Genomic DNA, 6,980 nt, shown 5'->3' with positions numbered 1-6,980 from the left:
CTGCTCTACCCACTCGGCATGCAAGTCCCAGCATAATTGTTTACGACTATGCCTACAACAGAGATCTTATTTTCCATTTAAAGTGCAAAGACTCAGTTTCCACCTTTTATATAATGTGTCTTTGCATTAAAATGCACAAATCCCCAAATTCACGGTTCAAATAGGATTACACTATGATGGTACAAGGGGCAAAACTCCTGACCCAAGAGGTGCTTCTGTTTCACGTTTTGCAGTCAGCTATTAACAACTCACAGCCAATTTGCTGAAGACTATTATGATGAAAAACAATGCTTGCAAAAAGCAAGCAGATTTGCATGAAGGAAACAATCACCAGTTCCTGTCCCTCACTATTCTACAACTAGACTATTGCTCTTGGCTACTGTCATCACCGAGACACAGCTGGTCTTAAACACAAACAAAATGGGGACAGGGAAACTGAAAAGGATTCCATTTCCCTGAAAAAGACACAGAGCAAACGGAGTGTTGATACAAAATTGGGGCAGTTCCCTGAAAATATATGCTAATAGTCAGGGTGCCTGTACAGGACTCACATGTGATCAAGCAAGGTTGTTGCTTTGCACCATTAATGCTCAAAATCGAAACTAAGAGAAACACCTGGGCACATGTGAAATTGTAGAGGCTGCTGGTTACTCTTTACAATACTTGATCAGCCATTGACATTCCTTAGGAATTATGAACATGCTAAGGTTTTTGATTGGACAGTAGTTCCTTGCAATGAGGAATGGTTCCTGAATACCAAGTACAAAGCTGATGCAAATCAAATCTAAACCAAACTCAATCATCTATAGATGTTCTGAGATGCTCCTGGTTTGGGGGTTGCAATGCACATTAATTTTTATTTTTAAAGTTGGTTTTTATCATCAGCTACATTTGTCAGACTATTTTTCTGTTTAGTGGATGCAAACACATTTTGTGAAACACATGACCTTTACTCCACAAGGACTTAAGTTATTTATCCATAGAAAAGAATGTGAGATAGGGAGAGCCAATGCAAGTTTCTGTCTACTGCTCTGCATTTGTCCTCTCTGATAACAGTTTTGCTTCTAAATCCTACCCAGTTCTCAGCCTCTAATGAGTTGGGAGCTGATAAATCCCTATAAACCTGCTACTTGTGATAGAGGCAAAGCAAATTATTAGATGCTCTGAAAAACATTTTGCTAGTTAAGGACTCAGTGTATAACCTTCCCTCTTTCTTGGCCTTCAATAAAAGCAAACATAACACCATCTCTAATAAATCTTTAGTGGGCTCTGGGAATGAGGCATAGGATATCAATCTAAGCAAAGACATAGCTAACACTCCCCAATATCTGTCCATTCTAGTTCTGATTCTCAGGCTCTATCAAGACACATAAAGGTTAATTTGAAATCCTCCTCACTTTGCAATCTATTTTTAGAGAAGACTATATGACCCAAATTCAGCACTTAGCAGGAACTTCAATATGGAATTTAAATGAATTGGAAGTCCAATCCTTTACATAAAATGCTAAATCCATGAGATTGGATTTAGCATTTTATGTAAAGGATATTTAAATTGCTACTTGTATTTTAAAGACAAATAGACTCCCTTCGAGGAGGAGAAGAGAAGAGAAGAGAAGAGAAGAGAAGAGAAGAGAAGAGAAGAGAAGAGAAGAGAAGAGAAGAGAAGAGAAGAGAAGAGAAGAGAAGAGAAGAGAAGAGAAGCTTGTGGAGAAGGGAGCAGCCATTTCTACATTTCAGGTTGAGAGACTAGGCAAAGGGAAATTACACTAATTGTATAAACCTTGGGTGCAAACCAGAAACTGAACTCCAATTAATTCAGTATTGTAAAAACAGACAATCTTACAATATAGAACAGATCAGAAAAAGAGAGAGGCTAAACTCTGATCCAAAGTAATACTATGTGAAATGCTGAAGAAACACAAATCAAATGAAAGGCTTTTTGTTTAAAAGTTCTTTTTCTCCCTTTTAAAATGTTTCTATGAAAACCTCTGTGTTTTCAAACTATAAGAGAAAGAGACTTTTTTCAAAGGCTAATGTTTTTGCATACCAGCATTCTTAGCCTAAAATTAAGTTTTGTCCTTGAGAAAAAAACCCAGGACTTCTCTTGTTTGACTTTCTGCTTGCTTCCTGAATAGGATAAAGAAAACTTTCTTTAAATTATTCCCATGGTAAAGCAAAGTAGAGACTCCACTTTTTCTCAGATGTAAGAGAATATCTTATGTGGTTTGTTGCAGGAACATTAAAAAAGTTTAACATTATTTAGAACAGCCGGAGCAGAGAAAAATAGCACTTACTTAACTTCCTTGGGAATACATTTTGACCCCACCTTAAACTGCAGAACATCCACTGACTCAACATAATAGTATATATTTGGAACTCCTAAACTTGTATAAATTACACTACAGACAAGGAAGCTGCAGAAGCATTTTATATTCCAGATTACCCTAAATTCATATCCATCTATTTAAAATCAGAAAAGTTCCATTAAAATAGATGTATATAAACATTTAATTCAGAATATTACAAGGGGTAAAAGCTGGTTTGAAACTTCTGGGCACTTGAAAATTCTTGATAAACAGAATTAATAACCTTCCAAGCAACTTTGAGAAAATTATCTCTTTGTATCGGAAAGACATTATTGACTTCTGGAGTAAGGGGAATTAATATTTACTTATGCAAAAATGCCTTGAGTTCCTACTATGACAAAATGTGAGGTAGACTATAAGGGAATATTAGTCATCTACTATACTTATTCAAAATATTTCAAGACACTCACATTGGCAACTGATTTAAAAAGCCACATTCATTTGTTACCTTATCTGCTAATAAAATGGGTGGTTTAAAACAGGCTGAAGCAAACATTGTGCTATGCAGACCAGATTAATTCAGTGCTGAGTGTATTTCCATCATGTTATCCGACTGTGGTTACACAAGAACCTCTGGTGTTTCTGTTCCCTTCAGAGCTGAAGGCTCTCAGGCTGCAGAGTCCCTTTCAGCATGGAGGAAATGGAGTCATTTTATGACTTTCCATTGCATCTTCCAGCACATACATGTCAGAAATTATCATATTTTTCCAAGTACTTTGGTGATCAACAATAATACTTGAGAAAATCTTGCAATTCTCAAGGGTCAATCTGACTACATCAATCAGACAATTTTAAAATTGGTGTTATATTTGGAAGCAAATATGAAACAATGGAAAACAGAATAGAGACATTCTAAGGAATAGTTTTTTTTAAGTTATAAAAAAACTCCATGTACAACATGAAGGCCAAAGAATATCCAGCAATTCATGAGCAGGCACCTACAGCCTAATTACTGACTCAGACCCTTCCTTTATGTCACTACCCTAAAAAAATCAGGCAGAGTTATTTTGGAGAGATAAACTGACTGATCATTAACTGAAAACAGAAATTACTGTAACAGTAAACTATTCAGCATTTTATGATTAAAACGTGTTCTCTGAAAACAGAATTCTCTTTAGCATACAAACTTCTCAACTGCTGATTTATTTTCTTTGCATTTTCTTTTAGAACAGAACACCCTAAAAACAAGTTAATTTAAGCTGATGGAGAGATTCAAAAAAACTGCAGCAGAGCTAAGGTATGGATTTGAAATCTAATGTAAGATAATTAGAAGCCCATCATACAGAAACTTTCTGAAAGCACTGGATTTGGATACATTTTGTAGCCATACTGTTTAAAGCAATCCTTTCAGAGTTGTCTCCTCGGCTGTTCCTTGTGCCAGCAAATGAACAGCAACAGCAGTCCTAACAGCAGTAATAAAACCCTCTGGGATCAGTGCATCCCAGAATTTTTCTCAGCACTATTATAATAAAAATCTCTATATTCTGTACACGTATACAAAAAAAAAAAATAGAGAGAAATTTTTGTGGAAAAAAGTGCATAGAACCCAAAAACTGACAAGGCAAGCCTGTGAAAGCAGCAGAATGGCTTCTAAATATCAATTAAAAATTGACTAGAGAAGGATTTTCTTCTAACAAGATATTGGAAAAAGAGTCAAACTGTTTTGTATTTCAAGTCACCTTCTAAAAATTTAAGACCTGGTTACAAGAAATTAAAATAATATTTTTAGGAGAAAATGATCAGCCCATGCATTTCAAAAATGATCTGTCTTTAAAGCTTCTAAATGATATATCAGATTTTTTTCTTGGTCACTATCCAATTATGTTTCAATTATTACACAACTGTCAAGCTTTGTGGTTGATTAAACAATTAAGAAAAAGAGAAAAAAATTGCTTTGGTTTTCATTTCTTTTCAGTGCCATATCCAAGTAAATAAAAGACCATTATTATTTTTTTAAAAACATATGTTTTTCATTCAAAAATGAGAAAAATATTTATAATAGAGAAGAATCAATGTGTAATAGTAATCTGTCAATCCCAGCAAACTGTTTGAGAAAAGCAGAGCAAAGAAAACAAGAAGCTCTGTTTTGTGAAGAGATTATCCTTACCTTTTACACTTGTGAGGAATTATTTTCTTTTACTTTAAAAAACCTTACTAAATATCACAGAATTCATAATAAAGTGGAAAACTAGAATACCACAGAGGACCAGATAATTATTCCATAAGTCGCATACCTGATATTGGCCAGTGGCCAACATCAGATTTTTCAGAGAAAGACTACAACTACTTCTTAGGAATTAAAGGTTTTAATACAGTGCCAGGCACTATAGAACTGCCACTCAACTGTTAAGTTGGAAAGATACTTCTTCCCCAAGGTTACTCAGAATGTGAAGTTCTCTAAAATCTACACACATAGTCACACTGCCTTGTTACAATCCAGCAACCCATCCTTGGGAACATTTGGCAAAAGTAACTCTGCATGGCTCAAGCCTCAGAACTTCAACTGTCAGTCAGTCAACACTTAGCTCAGATCCTTTGAAGAACTTTACCAAAACAACGATTTAAGATAAATTAGGCTTATAACATCAGAATGCATAAAGTACATATGCAACAAACTAAAAACCTAGCCAAGAATTTCTGCCAGCTAGTTTTACCAAGCTTGATTTCCTTTCATCACATTCTCTCTTTTCCAATCTGAACACAGCTGTTGGAAGCAATTTGACACTCTTTAGGAAAGAGTCTGTTAATTTGTCTAAATGATTTCATAGGTACAACTTTGACTTACATTTGGATAACAGAAGTGAAAACTACAACAAATCAAAGTAACAGTAGAAAGCAGTGCAGTGAAAGGTATGGGGCAGTTTTTAAAATCTGAATACATGAGAAAAGACACCAGCAAAGAGAAAAAAAAGTCTGATGCTTACATCAAGAGAAAGTATAATTTTTTAAGAGGAAGGGAAGTTTGTCAGCCCTACTCAATGGTCATATGTGAGGAGTAGTACCCTAGCTGGGAAGAGGAGACTGAAGGACAGTAATCTCTCTCAATGCCTTACATGAATTTGAATCAAGGTGCAACACCTCTACCTCATAAATACAGAAAGAGTTGAAAGCTAAGAAACACTTGGCAACACAAGCCTAAATTCTGGTATCTTTCAGTGACAGTCCAAGAGATAGAATATTACATTCTATCTTGCAAAAATATTCAGGAATATTCTGAGGACATGTTGTATGGCATTATAAGACAGACTGCATCGATTTCTCATAGCTAAAAAGGGCTTCTGTTTCATATGAGCCATTCTGGAAAAAAAACTTCAGTGCCTCAGCTATGTAACCAAGCTTCGTTTCAATAAGCTATGGAGTTAGACGAGGCACAGTAACTCACTAATCCTGCCATAAACCACCATAAAAGTAAACTATTTTAGCCTAAGATAACATGTCTGTATATGTGTTTGCCACATGTTTAAATAATGAAGCTCTGGTGACGTGCAATAATTTGGGCACGTGCCTGAGCCTTCCATGCGTGCAAATGCTCTCAGCCGAAAGTTCCAGTTTTCCCAAGTTGTGTATCATACTAGGCAACAAAATATCATCAGGCAACTTTTGTTTTGTAATAAATATTTATTTTTCAGCAAGAAAGATATATTCATAGGCATGCATGTATCAAAAGCATCCAACAGCAACTAAATCCAGCCTTCCTAAAGAGAGGCCTTCTCCTACTCTTCTGTCATGTGAAATTTGTATTGAATTACTTGCTCAGCGTGGGTGGACATTTCTAAGCCATGGTTTCATAATCACATAGCCACACAGCAGCGCCTTTTTACAGCAACTTCTTTAAATTTTCTGTATTGCAGTGCATTCAGGATTGTTTTCCCTCCATTGCACAATCCAAGCCTGTATCTGCACCTGTCTTCACACATAAGGGTGTTGTGTTGACTTTGTGTCTGCCTGGATTACTGAAAACACCCTGCTGCTTCAGCATAATGAGAGAAATATGCAATGGCTGGTTTCCCACAGGAGATGAGATAAACGTTGAAAACCCTATAAATGAAAATAAGAGAACCTGAGGTAAGGTCACATTCTTAAGCCCACTTATAAGCAAAGTAGCTTTAGCATTAACTCTGGTAAAGTCAGACTTTAACGTTCTGATAAAACCTACTTGAACAATCCACCCCGTGTAAAGCAAGCTACTTTTAATGGCCGAAAATAAAATTAAATAAGGTAACGCTTTAGCTTACTTTCAAGTACATGAAATAGTGTGTTTTGAAGGAGAAAATGACTAGTACAGTTGTTGAAATGAAACTTAGCTAAGAGGTTATTTTTCCGTAACCAAAACCACCCTGCCGGGGCTGACAAAAGACGCCACCCCGAGGTGTTCTGGGGCAGTTTTGCAGCGGTTGTGCGGCAGGAAGCGAGGCTCCGGGGCTCCGGGGCTCCGTGCGAGGCGCGCCGAGCCAGCTCCGACAGCTCGGCCGCATGGCGGCTGCGGGCCGGGATCCCGGGCGGGAGGAGCGCGGCGCTGAGGGAAGGAGGCGCCCGCGCCGAGCCGGGAGCAGCGGCCCGGGAACCGCAGCTCCCGCCATTCCCTTCGCGGGGCGCGGCCCGCCGACCCGGAGC

The sequence above is a fragment of the Molothrus ater genome, chromosome 7 (assembly GCF_012460135.2).
Source record: "Molothrus ater isolate BHLD 08-10-18 breed brown headed cowbird chromosome 7, BPBGC_Mater_1.1, whole genome shotgun sequence".
Taxonomy (NCBI): Eukaryota; Metazoa; Chordata; class Aves; order Passeriformes; family Icteridae; genus Molothrus; species Molothrus ater.
This window is presented reverse-complemented; position numbering follows the sequence as displayed.